The sequence below is a fragment of the Pongo abelii genome, chromosome 8 (assembly GCF_028885655.2).
Source record: "Pongo abelii isolate AG06213 chromosome 8, NHGRI_mPonAbe1-v2.0_pri, whole genome shotgun sequence".
NCBI lineage: Eukaryota > Metazoa > Chordata > Mammalia > Primates > Hominidae > Pongo > Pongo abelii.
This window is the reverse complement of record NC_071993.2, coordinates 77,201,939-77,227,985: the sequence shown is the minus strand read 5'-3', so window position 1 is coordinate 77,227,985 and position 26,047 is coordinate 77,201,939. Positions and strand designations below refer to the sequence as shown.

The 26,047-nt window shown below is 34.6% G+C and overlaps 2 protein-coding genes across 2 annotated transcripts in view; one reads left to right on the top strand and one right to left on the bottom strand.

The window, feature by feature from the left end:
• Positions 1-26,047, bottom strand: part of CTNNA3 (catenin alpha 3) — a 1,821,585-nt gene that overhangs the window by 1,083,497 nt on the left and 712,041 nt on the right. The window lies entirely within an intron of this gene.
• LRRTM3 (leucine rich repeat transmembrane neuronal 3) overlaps positions 1-26,047 on the top strand; it is a 178,357-nt gene that overhangs the window by 64,944 nt on the left and 87,366 nt on the right. The gene's annotated exons all lie outside the window — the stretch shown is intronic.

The window sequence follows — 26,047 nt, the reverse complement described above, 5'->3', positions numbered from 1 at the left end:
GTTTTTGAGATGGAGTTTCGCTCTTGTTGCCCAGGCTGGAGTGCAATGGCGCGATCTTGGCTCACTGCAACCTTCGCCTCCTGGGTTCAAGTGAGTCTCTTGTCTCAGCCTCCTGAATAGCTGGGATTAGAGGCATGCACCAGAAAACAAAATGTTTTATTCATCATTAGTAACATTTGCCAGAACTCTGTGCTTTTTAAACTTCATAAAGTATATCACATGTAGGATATTTTCTAGTTTTCTAGTCTCTTCTGTATATATGCCAGAATAATATCAAATACTTTCATTTAATCAGTTATGATTATTTTATACCAATGAAATCTCATTCTAGAAAAGAAGGCCATCTATTCACCACTCCTGTTGGCCATTAACCTTCATACCTCCCCTTTCAGTGTTCTTTCTTGGGTCTTCTTTCACTGTATAAGTCCCAGGGTTGATTTGATCCAGTCATTCTGCAGCAAACATCCTTGTATGTCTCTTTGTGAACGTTGACAATTAGGATATGGACTTCCTCAGCCTTACCAGATGTTGCCAAATTGCTCTCCAAAGAACTAATATCAATTTACATTCCAGCCAGCAGTGAATGAAAGTTTCAGTTTCTGTACCTCCTAGACATATGTATTGTTATGCTTTAATTTTTATCATCTAATGGCTTTGAGATGCAATCTTATTATTGATTTAATTTTTATTTCCCTAATCACTGGTGAAGCTAAGCATCTTTTTACATGTTTATTTGTCCTTTGGTTTTGCACTTCTGTAAATTGACTGTTTATATACTTTGCCTATTTGTTGTTCCTTTGAGCTTCTGCCTCCTTCTCCTTTTCCTATTCTTCTTCCTCCTCCTCCTCCTCCTCCACTCCTCTTCCTCCTTCTTCTTGTTCCTAGGAGTTCTTAGTATTATCTGAATAAAAATTCTTTGTCAATTCTAGTTCTATGCATTACCAATATGTCCTTCCAGTTTGTGGCTTGTCCTTTACTTTTTTTAAATGGCAACAGAAATTTAAATTCTAATGAATAAATGTATCAGTTTTTTCATTTAACACTTAATGCCTTGGATGAAAAAGTTTTATCCCAGAGTTATAGAACTATTTTCTTAAATGTTCTTATCACAGTTTTCACATTTTGTTGATCACATTTAAGTCTTTAATCAATCTGTTGTTTGCATTTTTTCATGATGTGAAGCAAGAATCTAATTTTAATTTTTCCTTATGGATACTTCTCATTTATTAATTAATCCACTAGTCCTTCCTTCTTCTCAATTTTAATGCCTTTTTAGTGATACAACAAGGATCTTATGAGGGAGGATTGCTTTGAGGCTTTCTATCCTATTCAATTTGACCATTTTTGTATCCCGGTACTATTATTATACTGTTTTAATTGTTATAGCTTTATAAGTTTTTTGTATTGGTGTTTCAGTTATTTATTGCTGCAAAACAAAACAGTGGAGGTTTTCTAAAAAATCATTATTTTCCATGATTTTGTGGGCAGCCATAAAATTCCGTTTCCCACGGTATCAGCCCAGGCACTGGACAATCACGAGGTCCAAAATAGCGTCATTCACATGGTTGACTACCACAGTGCTAGCTGACAAATGGGAGCTCAGCTGGGGTTTTCAACTAAAGCCTTTGTTTTTCTCCATGTGGGTATCTCTATGTGGCTATTTGAGCTTTGGAAAGCATGACAGATGGGATTTAAGAAGAAATATTCCAAAAAGCAAAGGCAGAAATTGCAGATGTCTTAAAGTCTAGCCTCACACATCACTCAAAGCCACCTCTGCCTTATTCTATTCCTACAAGTTGATTAAAAGAAGGTAAAGTAGACCGCACTTCTTGACGGGGGAGTGGCAATGTCACATTGCTAAAAAGTACCTGGGAAGGAAAATAGTGTTGTGATCATCTTTGGAAATAGCAATCTATTGCATTCTGGCAAGACGGGCCTTAGCATTTCATTAGGCTTCTTCAACACCATTTTGGACCCTTTTCCTTCCAACTATGAATCTATAAATTTTAGAATTAATTTGTCTGGTTCCATCCAAATTTTATAATGTGATTTTTGAGTGAATTTTCAGATAACATTCTTCAACAAATGTTTATTGAGTACCTATTATGCTCTTGCACTAATGGTACATATATGAAAAAAAAAAACAGATAAAACCTCCATCTTTCATTGAGCCTGTATTTCGGATTATGTGGAGAAAATAAAAATATGTATGACCTTTGTTATTCTAATAAATATATTTTGTTTTGCAAATGTGGTTAGGTCTTCTTTTATGTCCTTCGTCTAAGCTTTATAATTTCTTCTTATCCGATTTATTCTTAGACAAATTTTTTCTTGTTTCTCCCAATATTTAGACTAAGCTCTTTGGGCAAACGTTTTAACTTTTTGTCTTCTGATAGCACCAAGTACATTGCCAGATATAGCAAGACAATGTAACTTGGTGAACAGACTGAATAAAAACTGAAGTAAAAGGTTTAATTTTCCATTTGTAAATATTAATCATGCCAGGTCAAACTATCTTAACCAAGTTAAGCTCCTAGAAATAGGTAGAATTCATGTAGTAAGAGAGTTGCCATCACTATATTCTTATAGAAGGTCCCTTGTATAAAAACCAGTAAGTAATGTAAAGGAACAACTACCCAGGTACTCCAGTGGTTAAAAGGAAAAGATGAAAAGAAAGAAGGAAGAAAGGAAAATGCTCTCCAAGCTTTATACGGACATTTAATGTAGTTAAAAATGGGTTTGCCTGGCCTTTGTTAATCACACCTTTAGCTAATAACTTCGAAATTTGCTTCTAAATTAGGTACAGTGTGGAACAAATTAGCTCACTTAAAAAATGGAATGAAGCTCAGTGTGAGTCTCTTTAAAAGCACAAGAACATTCCTATTTCATCCCTCAATTACCAAATATCTGCAATTCCTAGTTTTGCATCATGCTGAACTTCTAAAGTAGGAAAAAAGCAGTTGAAGTAATATTACAATAGCAAATGATACAAAAATAGCATTAAGTACCAAGGATACCTAAGGTTCATTATTTCAATTCTTTACTCTCAAGATGGGCAGATCTGACACTGTGAAAATTGCTGACAAAATCATGACTTTTCAACATTTCAAGTTATGATTAAGATAAGGAATAGCCTGATAACTATTTCACTATATTCAATACTATTTATAGAATACAGCTGCAGGGCTTTGTATGTCTAATAATTATTGCGAAGAAGTTTTACAAAACATCAGTCCTTTGAGAATTTCCATACATTTGTACAAGTTATTTAAAATCTACCAAATGTTACAATATGAAATGTAAAAGTAGGAAACCCAAATGCAACAAGTGGAAAACATGGGCTCAGCTAATACCACAACACACTGCCAAGATGGAACGCTCCACAAGGTCTATCTTCCTTCTACTTCTGTCCTGGTATTTCCCAGAGTTCATGCCTTCTCATTCCAAGTATATGCTAAATACTCCTAAATCTAGATCTCTAGCCCAAGATGTGTCACTTGAGCAACAGACCCATGTTTCCAATTCCTCTGAGGTGTCATTGCTTGAATGTCACAGAAATAATGCATACTCCATAATCTTAAACATAACCCATGATTTCCATACTCTCCTCCTTTTGTATTTCTCTCTCAGTGAATAGAACCACCATCCACCCAGGCCTCTATGACAGAACCTTGGGTGTCACTGAAGACACTTTTTCCTCTCTCTTACTTCTCATATCAAATTGGTTGCCAAGTCCTGGGAATTACACAGGATCTCATCCTTTTCCTCTTCTTCATACCCACTGCCATAGCCTTGGTTCAAGTCCTCATCATCTCTTACATGGCCCATGGTAGCAGTCAGCTAGCAGGACCCCCTGCTTCTAGATGTACCTCTTTTAATCCATTCTCCAAACATTCACCAAGTGATCTTTTTAAAACACAAAGCAGATAAAATTACCCATACCTGTTTAATACCTTTCAAAGGTTACCAATATTCTTGCAGGATAAATTACAAATCCTTAACGTTATTCCCTGGCTCTTGTCTACATCTCTATATATTTTTATTAAGTTCAGGTTCTTTCTTCATCTGCTACCTATCCACACCAGACTACTAAGACTCAGACTCAGTCTCACTAATTTGTAGCTTTGCTTACACTGCTCCTTTTGCTTAAAAGATCTTCAAATCCTCTCCCCTACTTGCCTTTAACCTGATTAATTTCTACTCATTCTTAAGGTCTAATGCAAGCATTACTTGCCTCTGCAAACCTTCCTGAAATCCAGAGGAAAATATACACTTCCATCTTCGTTTCATAAATCTAATAAGAACTAATATTTATGGAGTACTGATATTGCATTAGACATTGTATTCAGTGGTTTATTACACTATTGTACCCTATAAACATAAATTATTTTCACATTACCTTACTACTATATCCTACACAATCACTTGTAAATTATTTTAGTACGCTTTATTTTACCTACTTATTTACATATTTTGTAATATTCTCCTACTAAACTGAAAACTACTTAGGAATGAACTGTGGTTCATCTTACTCTCTATTGCCTAAGCTACTTCATTGCACAAGTAGGTCTCAAAGCTCTGTTGATAAATGAAGTTTAATGGTTTCAAGGAGACTGATATTATATAACTAGAGATGTTAACAAATGCATTAAAAATTTTAACGCATCTTGAACCAAAGCAATTACCTATCTAACTTAGTAGCTGTGCAACAAAGTAAAAAGAGCAAGAGTGCCATTAATATATCTCAAAGATAAGCTTATTTAATAATGCATGTTTGGGCTGGGTGCAGTGGCTCACGCCTGTAATCCTACCACTTTGGGAGGCCGAGACGGGCAAATTGCCTGAGCTCAGGAGTTTGAGACCAGCCTGGGCAATATGGTGAAACCCTGTCTCTACTAAAATACACAAGAAACTAGCTGGGCATGTTGGTGTGTGCCTGTAGTCCCAGCTACTCAGGAGGCTGAGGCAGGAGAATTGCTTAAACCCAGCAGGTAGAGGTTGCAGTGAGTCAAGATCGCACCACTGCACTCAGCCTGGGTGACAGAGTGAGACTCCGTCTCTCCAAAAAAAAAAAAAAAAAAAGCATGTTTGTGTCAATCACTTACATGTTTGAGTTAATTAGAGCCTATGCAGTTTTCTGCTTGCTCAACTTATTGGAAAAAAATTTCTAAGGGTATGTGCAAAAATATTATCTAAAGTAGCATTTGAAATTTTGCTCTACAATTACACTGTTAAACATAATAATTCTAAACAATTCCACGTGAACTAACATCTGTAAATGTTCAGCAATTATCCACCTGTTGACAGTCTGTAATTCAGCTTTGTGAGTACTACTGGTTTGTGACATTAAATCAAGAGGTTTAATATTTTATCTTGGATTAAGTGCAAAAGATAATCAAGAATAAGACAGACATTTAGCTGCCTGGATAGCAGTTATAGATCTGTTTATATTAATACTAACAGAGAGTCAAACAGTTCCCAAAACTTTTAGATGTGGTGGCAAGAATAAGAGCAGAAGATGATGTGCACATCAAACAGCTTTTTCATCTTTGCTTAGTGTCAAGTGTTTGGCAAAACAACCCTTTGTATTATTTCAGCATTTCAGAGGCCTAATTTTCCATAGTTGTGACTCACATATCCTATTCATAGGCAGAGGTCTTATAAAAATGAATGTGACTGATACAATCTCTTATAAAAATGAATGTGACTGATACAATCTGAGCAGGAAATACTTGTTTATTACCAAATGACCACAAATTCTTTCTTGTTTGTAAAAATTAATTTGCCTGTGTTAAATTGTTTCAATTAGATTTGATTTTAAAACTAGCACTTTAAGCATGATTTAATCTAACAATTGATAAAACAATAACATTTCAAAGGCATATCTAGAACAGTTTAAACCAAATTCTTGTCTGTTCATAAGCTCTGGTAAAACTTTTAGATCCCTGCTATTTAGTAAACCTATCTCTTAATATGTATTCATATAACTAAATACTCCTATACACTGTTTTCCTAAATTCAGGGTTCTGGATGTTCTTCCCCTCATTATTAGGAAACCATCTCTCTGTTCTATCACATTTCTTCCCAAGCAAGTTTGTCATCTAAATACCTCATTAAATAATCTTATACCTTATTCCGTCATAACAATCTATAAGAGAAATGTTCCCCAGGCAGAGGAAGTCCTCAAATTTGTTGCTATTTCCTATTCTCTTCTTAATTAGTGGCTCAACTATCCACAAAATCACCCAAGCCAGAAGCCTACAGTCATCCATTCCACTCCATCCTCACACTCCTAATTGGTGATTAAGACCTATTGACTCTTCCTCCTGAATATGTTGCAAATCTATTTGTTTCTCTTCAAGTTCACTACCACTGCTTCATCATTCATCACTTGGATTATTGTAGTGATTGTCTAATTGGCCTCCCTGCCCACCAGCCTCAGTTTCATCCCCTCATTTCTCCCCCATTCCAGTTCATTCTTCTACAACAATTGTAATTATATTTCTAAAATGAGATGGCTGATGCCATTCCCCTACATAAATAAGATGCAAACCAAATTCCTAACATGGCATTTTAGCACAGCCTTTGCATATCTCACTAGATTTATGTCTCATCTATCTTCCCATATACTCCAGTGCTACAATTCTTTTTCTATAAGCAGAAGTAAGTGCCTCCTTACTCTATGTTTACTTAGCATACACTGTTGTTTTAGTACTAGTTGCAGGAATAAAATTCAAAATAGAAGATAGAACAATATTTTTTAAAGCACAAGAAGCATAGTTAATGTAAAAGCATAGCACAAAATAAAATGTAGACATAAATCAAAATATATCAATAACCCAATAAATACAAAGGGACTAAATTTGTCAAGTAAAGGACAGATATTGCAAATTACATTTTTATGCTTTTTGCAAGACACACAAATAAAATACAATGACACAGAAAAGTTGAAAATAAAAAGATGAAGAATGACAATGAACAAAAGAAAGTGAGACACTTGTAGAGGGGCAAAAAAGGCACATTGGAAATAAAGAAGTTTCTACGGAACAATAAAGAAGGAATCAGCAAAAAATATAGTAATTCCAAACTCATATGTGAGTAATAACATTGTCCAGAATATACAAAGTAAAATTGAGATTAGAAAGAGCAATTGTCACAGATCAACAATAATGGGAGATTTCAATACACTTTTCTTATAACTGATACATCAGGCAGCAAAAGGCATTAGTGGATTGTAGGAGATATAAATAACGCAACTAAAATGTTTGTTCCGATGGATATATGTAAAACCATGGACCCTACAATTAGAGGACACACATTCTACTTAAATATATAATAAGCTTTAAAACTGAACATATACATAAAAAAAACTCGATCAACACCAAAAATTGAGTATCACTCAGAACTTCTGTGAATATAAGACAATTAAATTAGAAATGTATTTATCACTATTTTAGTTATAAAGAAAACGGAACATAGGGCAAAAGTTAATAAAATTGGAACACTATAGAAACACAGAAAACCCTCATATTTCAAAATTAAAGATATTTGTACTACTTTTATTTATCATTTTCAATTGATGGTTTACACTCAAATATTTCATCAAGACTTCAGTTATTTCAAGAATTTAAACATGATTTTATGCTTTAAAAGGTATCAGTTAAAAGACCTGTGACTGAATGACAATGTAAATCGATTAATTAAAAATGGGCATTGCTAAATCGACACTGAAATCTGAAATTATCACAGGCCTTCTACCTAACATTTTCAAGAAAAAACTTGGGATTCCTGAAAAAAATATATAATCAAGGAGAGGTAAGCATCTAATAATTAAATTAATATCATCAATTTGTACTACATAGAAAACTGGGCTGTTGTCATCTTGTATGGATCAGAACATGATTATGCTATAAAATCCATTCTTCTAGCTTCAATCACTATTGTCTCTCTTTTCTAACTATAGAGGTGATCAGACAGCATGCATCCCTTTTAGGTCACAAAAGAAATCCTATTAAATGCCATTCTATAAATGGTGCTTCTGGAAACATAAACTAGATCTGGGTTAGTTTTGGATGAAATAGGCCTTAATTTAGATAGAAAGCAGAAATGAATAATGTACATTTCATAAGTCTTTATGCAAAAGCAATTGGCAATTTTACTGTATTTTATCAATTTATCTTAGTTGAATTTTATATCACTGACAGAGAGATTACTTGACCATCAATTTTTCTGATTTGTATACTAATTCTAGTCTTATTTTCCTAAAATGTTTTTCTAATAACAGAAATGTATTCAGAAATTGTAATTAAAAGTCATTGAAGGTCATCTGATTTGTTGTGTTGGCTTTAGATCAGTGACTAGATTTTCCCAGTCACTGCTCTGTCAGCTTTAATACAATGCATCCATTTGTCTTACTAACACTTCAATTTATGGGATAGCTGTTTTTCACAATTAAAACTACTGAAGCTTTAGTATACATGGAAATGGTCATGATAGCATTTTCTCCATATTTCTAACAACTCTGGAAGGCCCTATTGTAAAAATATAGGGCCTTCCAGATGACTAGATCTGGTTTCCTGAGGATGGCTTTTAAGATTGCTATATGAGCTCAAGAGAAACATTTACAAGAATCTTTAGATAAATTACTAAGTGCTGCAGAAGTAAAACCATTTGAAACAGATTTCTAAAATCCTCTTACATAAATAATTGGTGAGTGATTGAGGTAAGAAAAGGCTGCCCTTACTCTTGCTGGCCCAATAGACAAGATAGCTGATAAGGAAAGTTGATGGCGAATTGGCACCAGAAGGTTAAATGCAGGAGAAATGAAACTGACCTGCTTATTGTGATGATGTTAACTGCTACCTAGTTTGTTCTATGAGAGACAACACCTACTTACACAACGTCTTCCACTTAACTGGGCTTAAGGCCAGTTCAGTAATCACAAAATTACAACAAGCTAAAAATTACACCAATCACCTCCTCCAACCTCTGTATCTATAAAGAAACCATGAACTTATATAATTTACCCAGGAAACAGGAGTCAGATCTGCTGCCTCCTATTACAGGAGTCTTTACATTCAATTAAACTGAATTAGATATATGAATTCAATAGAAGAAATCTTGATATAAAGTCAATTAGTATGAATACAAGTCCTCCCTCACCCCACACCTGACAATTACAATAAAATTCTATGGGGAGTGCATTATGAAGAGTGGAGAAGAATGCCAGTGCAATTCTGTAAAAGCTAAGGCAATCTGAGAATTTAATTTTGGTATGTCTAGCCAAAGTCAATTACTCATGAACAACAGGCTGGAAAGTGACCAAGGGCTGACTCAGCAGCTTTCAAACTCTTCTGTTGAGTTTAAAAAATAAAATGCGAAAGTAGAGAGAGAAGATAGGAAGGAATAGTCCAAGAAAGGACTATAAAAATTAAATAGGCCAGGTGCGGTGGCTCACGCCTGTAATCCCAGCACTTTGGGAGGCTGAGGCGGGTGGATCACGAGGTCAGGAGATCGAGACCATAATGGCCAACATGTTGAAACCCTGTCTCTACTAAAAATACAAAAATTAGCTAGGGGTGGTGGCACGTGCCTGTAATCTCAGCTACTCGGGAGGGTGAGGCAGAAGAATCACTTGAACCAGTGACTCGGAGGTTGCAGTGAACGGAGATGGAGCCACTGCACTCCAGCCTGACGACAGAGAGAGACCCTGTCTAAAAAAAAAAAAAAAAAAAAATTAAATAAACTAATAATAAAATCATAAAATCTGGGCTGTGAGTTCACTTCTAGAATGCTAGGTACTCATGGAAATTTACCTAAAACCAAAAAGGTGAAGTAGGAGCTGAAGACAGGGGTGGGGGACAGAAGGATGGGGAAATGGGAATGGGGGGCACAGACAGGTGAGAAAAATTTAGAGGAATACAGAATTTTTCACCAGCTTGAAGTAAAACTTTCTAATTATTTTTTAAAACCTTCTAATATATCATTACTATGTAGAATTACCAACAGATAAATTTAGTATTTAATACTCAAAAAGAATAATTTTATAAAGAAAGTTACCACAAGACAACTTTAGTGGATCCTAATTGTATTCATAATGCAATTTACAAAACTGTGATTTACATACATCCTGTCAGGCACACATCAAGGACTCAAAAGGCACACTCACAATATCTCAAAGCATGTGAAAAACAAGGGTGCTATAGGAAAAGAAACCCACCAATTTCTACTGATTGTATGTCTTCCTTTTCTTTCTGTTTAGCCTTGTCATCATTACCGAGGAGCTTGCTCATTCCTAAAACTACATTTGCTACAACCAGGCATTTCTTTTTCAGTCAGGGCTTCACCATGGCTGGGAAATAGACATTGAGGAAGCAGAGGGTGCAGAAATGGGTATGAGTCTTAGAGTCTGAAGACCTACGTTCCGAGGAGGTCACCGTCTGGTTGACTGACCATACTCAAGCTTTATTAACTTTTAGGAGCTCAGTTTCTTCACCTAAAAAAATGAGATGGTTGGATTCAATGATCTCTAAGCTCTCTGACTTGAAATGGATTCAATTCACTAATTTCCCCTTTTTGAATTTTCCTCATATTCTCTTAAACAGAGTCGAATGGGAAGCTTTTTCAAAACAATAAGTAATTATTTCTTATCTATAATATTCTACTCATATATCAAACTGCCCTCGCCTTTGCCAAAGCCCTCAGTGGACAAATAACTTCAAATAACTACTAACTCTCAGAGTAGTGCAAATCATCTAGGATCATTGTTTACATTCTATACATATAGAAAGGCTTTCTGTAAAAGTGAGAAATGTTTTTAATGTTTAGCTGAAACAATTTAATGATATGAAAAGTAATGCTTTCTACAAGGTTGAATCTAAATCTAAGCCATAGATAGCAGCTACTTTAATTTAACTGGTGCTTATGGTTGAGGAGCAGAAAACAAAAAGAAAAAAATTCCTTTGAAAATGTTTATTTATGACCATCTAAATTACTTCTTTGACACAATGAACACAGGTAAATTATCTCAGAGCTGTGTTTAATGGCTCTAATGGCTAGCTGGGTACTGGGCCATTTATTTCAGGATGCCTACTTGTTTATAAAACTTGTTTCCAAAAATCAGGCTAATATAGTACTAAGTTACCAAGCAGAATTTTTTTTTAATTCCAGAGTCACTAGCCATATTTCATATATAATTGCTGGGTTAAATAAACACAATTAGGTTTTATTTAGCATGTATTTGATTATGAATGTCTTCATATAAACAAAAACAATTTTTTAATAAACTAGACTAGGAAAGGATAAAAACTTAGTATCATTATTATTCTAAACATACCGAGGCTCAAGTTTTCATTACCTAAAATATACTCTTCATAAGACTTGTGGCTGCCAAATAAAATACATTCATCAGATGCAGTATTGCTTTCACGGTAATTATGATACTATTTATAATGCCATGGTTGTGTTCATAGGCCACTAACATATGCAGTCTTTTAGCTACAACACTCAAACATAATTACAATGCCCCTTTCCATTGAAATAATCTATGCATCCCGCCACAGTGACTTCATTCCTTACCAGGATGCTTGCTGAATCAGACTGCCCCAATTATTCAGCCACAGTGCCTATGCTTATGACTAATAATATTGGGAAATAAACAAAATTAATGTCCATGACTTCCTGACCATTTTGGCCAATCTCCTTTCTTTGGTGTCTTCTGGTTTAACCCTAATACTGAGTAATCTTGAACTATTCCTGGTATTAAAAGAGCTTCACATACTGTACAAAGTCTTCAAGCCCTACACCAATATTTCCCAAAGTATGTTCCAAGTATTTCAGTCTTAGGGGATATTTCTCAAAAAAATCAGAGTGCGGAGAGGTTCCAAGATCCAATACTTTTGGGAAACTCTGCATACTATATTCCCAATCCTTAGGATTCTCCTAATCTATTCATATATTGAAGGCTCTTATAAGTCCTGAAGTAAAGGAATATTTTATCTACATTTAACTCATGCAATTGCAAAATTTACTTAACCATGAAACCTATTTCATATTACTTTTTCAAGTGAGTCTTATTAACATATAACTAGTGGCAAATATTTGGGTGTCCCTGTCTTCATGCAGAATTTGACTGCCCGGGTCCTATTCCTCTAGAGACTAGTTAGATTCTGGCCAGTTAACTGGAGAAATCAATACAAATTGAGAGGTTAATTTTGTTAATAGATTCATGAGTTACCTCTAGCAGAGGATGGTTGATTTTAACATACATTTGCAATGCATCAGCCAAAGTGCAGCATAAAACGGAAGAGAATAAACTGTGAGACTATACCTTGCACATGTTTCTTATTGCATGAGTAAGTTCTATATCAGGTCTGGAATTTCTATACTCAAAGGACTTATATTCTGAAGCAACAATTACAAATATTGAGTGGAGGTAATATTTGTGGACATTGAATCAAACCAGTTTTCTCACCTAACATAAATAACTTACCTGCCTTTTGATGTTTAAAAAAAAAAAAAAAAAAAAAAAAAGCCACCTGCCAAGATCTGGCTGTTGAGCCAGGGCTGTGTATCAGCCATGTATTTGAGTAGTGACAAATACTTAATTAACAGGGTCATTGAATTGAGAAGAAGACCCGAATTTTGATTTCTACAAAAAAGTTTCAGAGAAATATTTTTGCTTTAAAAGTCTGACTCTTTATAAAATTTCTTCCTGTCTTTAAAGAAAGTCAAAACATGGACAAAAGCCACAAGCCACCTATCGATATTCATGTGAATCAAAAAATTAAATGGTAATGATGAGGATGAGAAAAGGAGAGAAATGTATCTTGCTTCCCTGTTAAAATGATGACACATGTAAGGACAGCCCCACGGCATGGTGTCTGATACTTCATCTCTGTCAGCTTTTTCTTCCCATAATGCTTCTTCCCTCAAAAATGCTGATCACAGAAATTTTGAAACACAAGATATTTGTGGCTTTTTTTTTCAGTGGAAACCATCATTATTGCCGTAACCTTGATCTGTTCTAATAGAGGACTACAGAACTAATCCTACAATAAGTCAAGATAACTGATGGCATCGGCAGGTAGTTGAAATCCTTAGTCTAACAAATACTGCTTTCAAAAGACTAGTATACTCACCGATAAATGCCTTTTTAACTTATATCATGTCAATTATTTGCTACTCATTATCTTTATAAAATAATTGCTGGTTTCAGGAACTCTGCAAGTTTCTTGTTTCTGATGCTTTGTTTAAATATATACAACTATGTTCAGTCTGACAAAGCCAGCACTTCCTCCAGCCAAAAGGGAAATAACTCTAGTAGAGCACAGTATTTTAAGAACAGATTTTGTTGTTAGGCTGTATCACCCCCAAAGAAAAGGACAAAATTAGGAAGACTGAATTTGTTACTATTTTCTCGCCAAAGCCTCAAGGTAGTTTTATAGAGATAATCACAATAACAGGAAATAGTACACAATGTGGTATTGGTGTTTTTCCTACAAGCTCCTTTTCCTATGGATTATTTTTTTCCAATGGAGAGAAATGCTTTTATACCTGGATAATAAATTAAAAAGTGGTTTCTTGACATTTTACTGCTTTTTTTTAAATTCCATTTAAAGAAAATGATTTCCAAAGCCAGACAATGGTGCTGTTCAATAGAAAATGATGACCTTTGATTAAAACCCTGCCCCTTACTAATTTTCACATCTTTACCAACCTCCTAATCAATGTGGAAGAGGCATAATTGAAGGGGAAAAAACACCTGATCTAAATACACTTTATCTAAATCACTTCCCCCAAGCAGACTTTCTCTATCTCAGTTCCTAGTTCATTTCCTTCATTGTATTTCCTAATTCAAAATTATTTCTTTCTTCACCTGTTCATTGTGCCTGTGATCACAGAGGCCATAGGTTTTATATGGGAGGGAGTTTTGTAGACCTAGTGACTTCCCAGTGTTATTGCTGAAGAAAGGAATAGATAAGGGAAGAGGGGGCAAAGGTGAATATGTCTGATGAATCGGAAAAAAAGGTATGTGGTCTCAAATCGCAATTAATCTCTAAATGTAACAAGCAAAAGTAAAAGTAATGCTTTTGTTTATTTTACTCCATCTCTTTTTTTTTTTTTTTTTTTTTTTTTGAGATGGAGTCTTGCTCTGTTGCCCAGGCTGGAGTGCAATGGTATGATCTTGACTCACTGCAACCTCCACCTCCCAGGTTCAAGTGATTCTCCTGCCTCAGCCTCCCAAGTAACTGGGATTACAGGTGCATGCCACCATGCCTGGCTAATTTTTCTATTTTTAGTAGAGGCAGGGTTTCACCATGTTGGCTAGGCTGGTCTCGAACTCCTGTTCTCAGGTGACCCACCTGCCTTGGTCTCCCAAAGTGCTGGGATTACAAGCATGAGCCATCGCACCCAGCCTACTCCATGATTTTCTTGTTGATTATTTATTTCGAAATTATTCAGCATCTTCTCTCATTATTCTATTATTACAGTAATTATCGACCACCTGTTGAACAGTACATTGCCGGGTACTTTACAAACAACTTTGCAACTTTCTTGCAAGGTGAGCACTCCTGTGCCTGTTTCTTGCAGGGAAACTGAGTCGCATAAAGCGAAGCCACAAAGTCACAGAGACAGGAAGTGGCAGAGTCAGGATTTAAGTTTACTTCTGCCTGATTCCAAAGCTATACTCTCTTCTCTATATCACACCACTTAACTATTAAGTGGTGTGATAAAGACGTATGCTTAAGCTTCTTAAAATATCTGTCTTACCAAATTGATAATAAACTTTGCAAAAGTCGAAGCTAGAATCTATCCCCCTCCACCCCTTCTCTTTCTCTCTCCCCTTTTCTGTGCTGTGGATATACTACTCTACATCTTGAAAAGAGTAATTTTATCTTCATTTTCTTTGTAGTTTATTCAACTTCTATTTCCAAAAACTTAGCTTTTTCCCGGGACAAATCCCCCAGAGGTTTTCTATTCTTTTATAACTTCAACCTCTACCCGCTAAAGTAGAACTCTAAATTATTTAAGAGATTCAGAATTATGTATTATAAAGTTTACAAATTACATAATAAAAATTTAAATTCATTTAAAACTTGAGTAATTATGATGCCATCAGCACACAATAAGATGTAAACATTTTAATGGTAAAATATTTAAAATAAATATCTTTGAATGCTCAAATTCTGTTTGATATATTTGTTCTCTTTATTTCCTCAAAATTAGAGTCTTAAATTTTTTTTTTTCTTTTGAGATGGAGTCTCGCTCTGTTGCCCAGGCTGGAGTGCAGGGGCAAAATCTCAGCTCACTGCAACCTCCACTTCCCGGGTTCAAGGGTTCACTGCAACCTCCACTTCCCTGCCTCAGCCTCCCAAGTAGCTGGGATTACAGTCATGTGCCACCACGTCCAGCTAATTTTTTTGTATTTTTAGTACAGATGGGGTTTCACCATGCTGGCCAGGCTGGTCTTGAACTCCTGACCTCAAATGATCCACCCTGCTCAGCCTCCCAAAGTGCTGGGATTACAGGCGTGAGCCACCACACCCAGCTTACAGTCTTAAAAATTATGTATTGCTTATTGGTTCTTCACTGTAGGTTCAAGAGCATTGTCAATTATGCCTGTGTGACTCCTAAACCAAATTTTACCTTCAAATTCTTGGGTGTCAGTCCCCATTTAGCATCAACACATTGAACTGAAATTAGAATGTGACTCACCATGTATTTCCAAGGAATTAACAAATTGGCTCTTTTTCCTCTCCCACTATTTGGATATTGAAATTAAGGTAGCTAACTTTAAAATAATTTCTTGATTTTTAAATTACCCTTGACCAACTTCTTATTGGCTTCAATCTGACTCTTTTTTTTTTTTAACATAAAATAGCCCTTAAATGTACATTTATCATGATTTTTTTTTCATTTCTAAAATAAGAGATAAAATATTTGACAAGCAGGACTTTCACACTGTAGGCTGTTCAACTGCCACTGAAACTTTAATTAGGTCAAACTTGGAATCTAAAATCTTAAAATGATATGCGGTAAAAGAGAAAACCTGAAAACATAAGGCAAAGACTTTTTTCTGAAACCCTTGCCAATGTTTCCCTGTAAATGTTACAGCTTTCAAAGACCACTCAACATTTCCCACCATTTTAAAATCTGTAATTTATTACAAATAAGTATAGTAGAAAGGTTCTATTCCATACTGAATATATTGATAAAAATAGTATTCTTAAAAAATCTTCAAAAAATTGTCAAGCAACTCAAAAGGTACATGTAACATAAAAACCATTCACCTCAAAATAGCCATTATTTCAGATATTTTGATAAAAATATATACAAAGGCAGCTACAAAGGAAGAAAGGACAACACGTAATGTGGATAGGAACTGAAAAGCAGTTTTATTAAAATGGACTCAAGCTACCCACACTATATTAAATATATGTACCATATTAAATATAGCTATACTTGAATTAATCACAGTATAAGAACTTTAAATGAGATTAATGAATTTACTAAAAAAAAGAGATAAATGTTTCTTTTTTCTTGTTTTTTTTTTAATGCCCATCTTTATCCTGCAGTAGAGATAAATGTTTCTTAACACTCCAAAATGTATTGTGTAATAAAATATTGATGAGTTCAGGAAAAACTTATGCATTAAAAAGTTGGGACCATTACTTGCTACAAAAGCTGAAGAAATGAACATATTAATGTTTTAGCCTAACTTCCATCAATTTGATTTTATTATTATTTTCATTGTTCATTCATAGTTTCTATTTTATTCAATAACCATAGTGCCCGTGGTTTTTAATTTTCATTCTGAATTTACATTGATTAAAGATTTTCAGTTTTTTAGTTGGAATCCCTCCATACCTGAATTCTTTGTCTTGATTCACCTCTTAGTAGGCTGAAAATCACTATAGCTTTTTTGTTTGGTTTTGTTTTTACAGGGTGGCTATTCAATTTTTTTTTACTTATAAGAACAATAATGTATTTGTTCATAATTGTGTGAGTTAGCAAGGCAATTCTCATCTGGGCTGGCCGGGCACATCTCTGAGGTCATCTGCCAGTTTTGTAGGGGCTTGATGGTCTAGGATAGCCCCATTCATTTGTCTGGCTCTTACAAGCTTGTTGGATTTAGAAGCCCCAGCTAGGATAGCACATCTCTGCTCCATGTAGTCTTTCATCCTCCAGTAGGCTAGCTCAGGCATATTCACAAGTGGTAGCCTCAGGATTCAAAAGAGCAAAATAAGACAGAAGGCCCCAGTGCATAAGAGTCTTTTTAAGTCTTTGTTTACCTTATTGTTTTTCAGTGTTTTCTTGTTTTAATTTTCCTTAATGAGGGTTTATACTATTTTATGTAACTTCTTATGGGCTTGAAAATGTTTGTGCATTTGAATTTATATTTAAAAGAGAACTTGAGTGGGTATAAAACCTTGGGTTATACTTTCTTGTACTCAGAATTTTTACACATAATTCTATAGGATTTTAGTATTTAATAAACCTGTGGGAAAACTAACCTCATTTTTCTCCCTTCCATGTGACTTGATATTCATGCTGAATAAACACATACATGTGTTCATTATCTTTAATATTTATTAACCTTACCATGATACAGAATGCCATTAAAATCATATGTAAGTCTTTATTTCAGGAATTTATCTTCTACTATTTTAATATTCAAGAATAAAAATTATATTTATATTGGATCCCTTTGTTTTTCTTTTCCACATCTTTCATCTTCCCATAATAAATGTTGTGTTTTTGTGCATTTGAACTAAATCTTATGGGATTTTTTTCAAAGCTTTTCTCCATATTCCTAACTTGGTTTTCAGTCACATTTATTCCACTTGTTGTTATTGCTTCTAATATTTTTGTCTATGAATGCTTTCGTGTTTCTCTCCCATTTTTCTCCTGATATACATAACCTCTTTCACCTGTTTTTCACTAAACCTCCACTTTGATTCTCACAGATATTTTTTCAGGCTTTTTGTTTGTTGGTTGGTTTGCTTGCCTGTATCATATCTAGTATAATTTCCCTGAGCGAATGGGTAATTTTTATCCTAATCTTCCAATGTTTTTGGGGAAATTTCTCTTGTGATTTTTTTTATACAGCTCTTTGTTGTGTTATTATCTCTTTAGTATCCTTTCTATTTGATGGTTGTAGATTGAGAGAAAAAACAGGAACAGTTTGCGGTCTCTTGTTTCTCTTGCTAGACCTTTTTACTCCATTCTTCTGTCACCAAATCTCTTATTTCCTTTTCCCAGGTCACACTTCTCCATCTGGAGTGTGTGGCTAAAAACAAATCCTTTTACATCAGAGACTTTCTACGTTATGGTTTGTACGTACTGTCTCTTCTTCCTTCTTCACTCCTCTTCATCTCTGGCATTCTCTGGTTCTGAAACTTGGATATAAGTAAGAACTCTGTCATTCTAATATAGATTCTTCTTCAGCTACCTCTCCTGGAGGCTTTAGGGATTCAAACTTGTTCCTATGACCTTCCATTACTATATATCTCTTCCTTCTGAGTCAGGGCTCTTTAGAACCTTCAAGATTGTGACTCTTGCTTTTGGAGAACTATTTATCATACTCTAACTAGTACTATGGCTTTACAAGGAAAATAAACACACACACACACACACACACACACACACAAGCACATGCACTAGAGCATAAGATTACACATATCATTTATAAATACATATTGTTCTTTAGAAAAGTTATTATTATAGTTATAGCAACAAACATGTCCCATAATTGTATGTAGGCAAATATACCTCCTTCCCACATTAGTTAGAATAATCTTTGGATACAGTAACAGCAAATCCAACAATGTTTTAAAATATATATTTTAAAATATAAAAGGGTTTATCATTTACCTTTGAAAATAAAAAGTCAGGAAGTAGTGGCACCTAATGTTGGATTGCTGACTTAATGATGCCTAATATCTCTCCAATTATTTTTGGCTTATCACCTCATAGTCCCCAGATGGCTGCTATCCTGTAGGTATTAGATCTGTGCTCAAGGCAAGAAGAGTGGGGGGAGCACTCGCCACAGTCATCCTCTTTTAATAAGAAAACAGAAGCATCTTTACCACCCCCACCACCACTATCACTTCCAGCAAGTTTCTGCTCACATATCAGTAGCTGCTAGGAATTTTCCAATGCTTTTGTATAGCCATGCAAGAAAGAAGAGTGTTAGCAAGAGCTTTCGACTCAGCCAACCAACAGTGTCTGCCATACCCCAAATGCTGAACTCCTCAACAGAAAGGATTTGAGCATATCCATCTTTGTATGCCCAGTTCTCAGCAGAGTTTGACATATTTGTAGATAGTAATTAAATATTTGTCAAATTATACTCCTTTATGGTTAACATTATTTCTTCTAAACCTAATAATTGAATTAACATTTTCAAAAACACATTTACCATGAATCTTAGACAACTATAATATAATAGAGAAACTACAACATAAATCTATAAAATCTCATATTATTAAACTGAAATGAAGATTGTTTGTCAACTATGTCAACATAGGCCAGGCGCGGTGGCTCACACCTGTAATCCCAGCACTTTGGGAGGCCAAGGCGGACAGATCACAAAGTCAAGGGATTAAGACCATTCTGGCTAACACGGTGAAACCCTGTCTCTACTAAAAATACAAAAAATAAATAAATAAATTAGCCGGGTGTGGTGTATGTGCCTGTAGTCCCAGCTACTCGGGAGGCTGAGGCAGGAAAATTGCTTGAACCCAGCAGATGGAGGTTGCAGTGAGCCAAGATCGTGCCACTGCACTCCAGCCTGGGACAGAGCAAGAGTCCGTCTCAACAACAACAAAAAAAGGCTAGTCTGTTCTGTTTTTAATAATAAATTATTTAGAAGGTTACAAATTCAGTATAATACACAATTGCTAGTGAAAAAAACAGAAATTTACCCATAGAGTGCAATTAGAAAGCCAGAAAGTGCTTTACAGTGCTGCATTGTCTTTTTGGAGTTAAAGTTAAACTTTATTGTCAATATTTATGGAAACTTTCCTTCTATTCCATAACATGTACATGTTGGTGATAATATAAATGAGTATTTTTTTCCCTAAAATTTTTAGTAGAATTAAAATTTAAAGATGATGCACCAAGTTCACCCTAAGCTATGTGCAACTTTAATAATGATGATGATAATAATGACGATAGCAAATATATAGAGTGCTTACATGTACCAGGTACTTTTCTAAGCACTTTATATGTATGAACTAATTTAATCTTCATAACAACCCTAGGAGGTAGGTATTATCATCAACCACACATACAGAAGAGAAAATGGAAGCAGAACTTGAGGAAGTAATTTGCCCAAGGACCTACAGGTTGCATGTGGCAGAGGTGGAATTCAGTCCCAGACCATCAGGCCCCAGAACCTGGGCTCATAAACACCTGCCCTTGAAACCCACTGTGGAGCCCCAGGGGTACCTATCCATGGTTTTGACCAACATTACCTCCTCTGTCATTTCAAGAACTCTATAGGCATCATCTTTAGGTTTAATATATGAGGAAACAGAAACTTAAAGAAATTATGGTAACTTGCCAAAAATCACAAGCTCCATAGATACAAGTCAAACACAACTCTCTCTGGCTCTGGAGTCTACATTCTTATCCACTGTGCAGTGCACTGTACTGACAGAAGGGGAAAACCCTACAGTGTGTGATGCACTTCCTATGTCACAGCGTATGAAGAATGTCACAAGGTCACAGAATTTCAGAGCTGAAAGGGATCATCTAGTCCAACCCATTTATTTTATGGGTAGAGAAGTGAAACCCAGAGAGAATACAAACGCCACCACCTTGGTGCCAGATCTCCTAGATGCCCACCTACAGGTCAGTCCTCTCTATAGTATCTTCTCCCCTTTTCCCTTTAGGTTGATTTTTCATTTAAAAATTATTTGATATAATATAAATTGTTATAGCTCACAATTGTGAGGAAATTATAAATGTTTGCCTTTATGATTTTAGAATGATGAAAACCTTTGTTATTCTGCAGACTTTCTCCAAAGCTTTATTTCAAAAAGCATCATTGTTCTTTTTCATCTTAGAAAACATAAAACCTACTTGTTTGTCCTTAGGAACCCTAGCAAGATAAAAATTATCACAATTTATACCCAACATGCCTAAAGAACCCTGTCCATTGTGCCTTCATTGGTTGTCCTCTTAACTTGGACAAATGTAATCATGTCTTTAACGTATTTCCAGCTTCACGGTGGTTTTGGATATACACTTCTGTAAAATGATCAAGATTTTTGGTTGGAATTCACGAGTGTTTGTTAAACTTTTATTAAAAGCGATCCTAGAAAATATAACTAGAGCTTACTATAATATGTTCTGCAGGTGGGAAAAATGTTATAGCTCCATGAACATAAAGCAATCATTAATTAGCAGCAAAGACATGCCATTTTCAATCTTATCTTTTCATGATTTAAAAAAACCAACACTTTTCCTTTATATTTTCCAGGTAAGGCATCTTACCAGTTCTTATGCACTGCAATGGCCACTAAGTAATATTCTTTAAGCAATACTGTTATACATATTATTCTATTACAGCAATCCTAAATGAGATAGGAAAGACATCATCTTTCATTTTCTACATGGAGAAATTAAGGCTCAGAGAAGTTAGGTGAAAAGACTAAAGTCAAAAATGCTAATGGGTGTAAGAACATGACTCAAATTCAGATCTGTCATCTGCATCTGGTGTCTGTCCTTAATACTCTATTAAGTTGCCTCTCTTAGTTTAATAAAATTATCTACTATTCAAAATTAAAGTTTTATATCTGTAATGTTTGCTGTTTATTTCAGTGAGTAGTTATTTCAGTTTTTAATAGATATGTTTTCCTTTATTAGGATTTGTTAAAACTAAAAAAATTAATAATGCCTTTAAACAATCATTGTTATCATTTCCAACAAGCAAAGCAGACAATTTAAAGAGACAGAATTCTCAGACATGCAATGCTATTTCAAAGTCCATTCACGCGCTGTGCAAAAAGTCACATTAAAACACTTTATACTGAACTATACCATGACCTCGGCAAACACAGTACTCCTAAAAGCACAGTTATACTTTTTGATGGCTATGAGTACAGATTACTTCCTTTTCTAGATACAAAAGTATTAAAAGTATTAATACCATACAGTTAAATCTGAGGAATAATTAATTTGAAGGAAGGTAATAGGCAGGTAAAGCAGCCCAGTATAATCAAAATTTTCCTTTAAAGAGGCTGACAGTTACTCTGATATAACATCCTGAAATAGTTTTTTTCCAAATGTGCACTTCTGATTTGCATGAATTTTAAGGTCATTACTGGTGAATACAGAAAGGATACAGGCTCACTCTCACAAGGATGTAGATAGATCTCTGATATCTAGTCTTCCCAGTGTGCCATTTGGGGTGTGAAAAGGTACCCCAGAGCCCCAGGGTCTAAAAACCCACTAAATCAGGCTTTCCCAGGACTGCTGTTTTGTAAACACTCCAGAGAATTTGTCTCTAAAAACAAGTGATGAAGGACAGAGACAAAAGGGGGAGTGTAAAAAATAACCTTTTTTCCCCTTAAAGCAAAGAATCAAGATGATTAGTTTGTATTTTGGTTCATTATAGAAGTCGATCACTATTGTGCACTACTCATTTCACTAGAAAAAGTATTTCTTTTCCTACCATTCTTCACCATGCATGCTTTAGTGCTTCACAGGTGTACAAGTGATTTTCTTAAATTTATAACCACAGTAGGCTTACATAGATCCCTTATAGAATTGATGCAGCAGTGGTAATAGGTTTACACAAAAATTGTAATTTATGTCATGCTGTTTTGTTGAAGGGAATCTTGGCTTCTATTTACAGCTTTAATTAACTACTGTATACTTCCTAATTGTATAACCTGTGAGGTTATGGAATATATAAATTAAGAAATATCTTTATCTGGGAACCCCAGGTGGTGCCTGTTTGTAACATATGCATTCTTGAAATGTATTCTTCCAGACAAAATTAGTTTTTAGATTAAAATATTGGGGAAGATACTGTTCCTATAATATCTTTTATTTTGTACTTCAACTCCAAAATTTATAATGTATTTGCCAAAGACTTTCTTTAGTAGCTAATGAAAAAAAAAATTCTACAGAAGAGATGGTAAGGCTGTAATTTTTTAAAATAATGACTATTTCATTGAGATGATATATGTCCTATATAAAAACTTCAAGTAATAGAGAGAAGTTTCAGAAAGTTTCACTTTAGGTAATCCAAATTCTATTTATCAGAAAAAAAACAGCCATCTCTACTACTAAGTAAACAACATTCCAGACATAGCTAAATGTTTACTAAGGTAGAAAAATGGTCAGAGAGTTGTATACATACAGAAGCCTTAATTTTGAAAAAAATGAAATCAAATTATATATGACATTTTAATATTTAAATGTTATATTTTCATTTCCTTTAATTTGACTAAAGAAAGTTTGAACTAAAAACTGAAATTCAGGTAAATGTTTCTTAAACCCAAAACATGTTTTCTTTTCTACAAGGGCACTCCAAAGTTGAGGTAAAAAATGGAAAAACTTTAAGAGGTTAGAATCCTCTATTTCAACATTAGGTAATAGCTATTAACCCCATGCTATGTAGTTAAGGAAATTAACTGATACCTCTTCCAATATTACCTTTTCACATATTAATCATTTTCATTAACATGCTTTCATTATCATAGTTTATACCATTTATATGCTATTCTCTAATTATAATTTCTAAAACTGTTATTTTTTATCCATAGATAGATTTGATGCTAACCATCTTAAATCAGAGTTCCTCCATTCTTGAGCTACTGATGTTGACTCATCATGTATGTGCATGCACGTGTGTTTAAAGAAGAGCTCCAGGGTTCTATATTGTCTAAGTTTTGTTTCAGAATGTCTTTCTGTTGATATTATATTTGACTGAAAATAAAACTTGAGTCATACTTCCCCTCCTTCAGAATTGTGTAGAAATTGCTTCTCTGGCTTCTCATATTACGTGGAAATTGAAAGCCAACCTTTATTCCCCTTACATGTAGCTGGTATCTTTTCCATAAATGTTCATCTGGTTGAATATTTATCCTTGGCGTTCAGGAAACAGTTTAAAATATCTGTTAGTATTCATTGTTCTATATAAAATTGTCCTAGAACAGAGTATGAACTTCAATTTGAAGATTCAAATCTTTGTAACAATTTTCTTCTTTTTATTTTTGTATTTTTATTGATTCATTTTTTTCTGTTCCCTATTCTTAGGATCACCAATTATGTACATGTTGTCTCTCTTTTCCCTGTCTTCCGTATCTTTCTTCATTATAAAAACTTCACACTGTTCATACACATTTCATTTTGTCAGATTTTTTTCAAACCTAGTATTTATGCTTGTGACTTTGTTTTCAATCAAGTTTATTCTATTTGTGTTGCTTCCAGTATCTATTTTATTTCTGTCATTTTTTTCATTTCCATTTTCATTTTTTACTGAACTCTTGTTCTGTTTTCACTGCTTTTATTGCTGTATACTCTCTTCTTTGAATTCATCTGTCTCCTTTCTGAACCCTATTTTTAGAATACGTACTTGTTGTGATATACACTTGTGTCATTTATTTGCTTGTTTTCTTCTCCATGTGTGAAACAGAAAATGGTAGTTTTATGCATGAATTTATCCACTGTTCCCTTTCTGATCGCTACTCCTCTTTGAATGAGATAGCAACTGATCAAGTAGTACAATGGGGAGGGGAAGAGGAAGGGGATAGCTGGAAATGTACTGAGGAAGTTGGCAGCCACTATTTCAGCTTACGAACTCAAACATCTTCTTTCCAAATATTTTATTTTCTTAACATTGAAAGTAGTTCTTCCCTCATTTCTTTTTGTTTGTTTGTTTTATTTAAGGAGTTTGCATGGATCACAGCAAGTTTCCCTACAGCAGTGTACCACCTACTTCTTCCACCTTCTTTGACAGACTGCCTGGGCTGAAAGACAAAGTGGTAGAGAATAGAATGAGGTTGTTGGCAGGAAGTCCCTCTGAGGCTTCCCTTCCCTATCATTCTAGAGTCTCAGGCGGGATTTCTACATGGTTATTCTCTATTTTTCTTATGTATCACACAGAAACTAAGCTCTCTTTAATCAAAAACTACCAAACATTTTTGGGGGAAAGGCACCTATTGATAATGTCTGAGTCAACATCTCTTAGTGGGTTTGATTATCTATTTCAATATTTAATATATGGACTTTGTAATTTGTATCATTGCAGTTGTGAGGCTTCCTTGCTTTCTTGAAGTTGACAATATTTTCCCTCTTTTTTGACTTCTTCGATATTTTTAGCAGACTTTGAGAAAGTAAGAAGAAAAACACCTCTATAACAACATCTAAAACTGGAATGATATGAATATTTTATATCCTATCAAAATATATTTTACCATCAAAATGTCTGTTTCAAAATAGGGGATTTCTAATTAGTTCACATAAATTGTATCTACTGAATACCTTCTATATACAAGAAGAACCTAGACCCTTGGCTAGGTGCAGGTGTCTGTACAAAAATTAATGAGCCAAGATCTGGAATCTCACGGAGCTCACAGATTTATAGCTAATCATTGTATAATAAAATAGATGTAACAATAACTGAGCAAACAATATATTCATAGTATGAAAATATGGGATTTAATATTTTGTGATTTCCAAAGTGTTTTCAGGTCCATTTAACTAATATTCATTGAGGGCTATGTTAGATCTAAAAACATTACCGAAACTGCCAACTTCAATTAAACTAGGCTGAAAGAGTTTAGGTTAGTTCCCAAGAACACAGTGAGGTTGGGTTAGTTACCAAGACACACTGACATAGAGAAAGGCTGTTTCTGATTAGAATCTAGGATTCTTTCTACCACATCCTGTTGCCCTGGAAAGAAGAACTGAGTTGATCATGTGGAACAAAAAGAAATCTACTCTGTGAGCCACGATTAGTCCTCCACGTACCATGCTGGCATCCACAATCTATCTTTTGTGTACCACACTGGGATCCACAATCCAT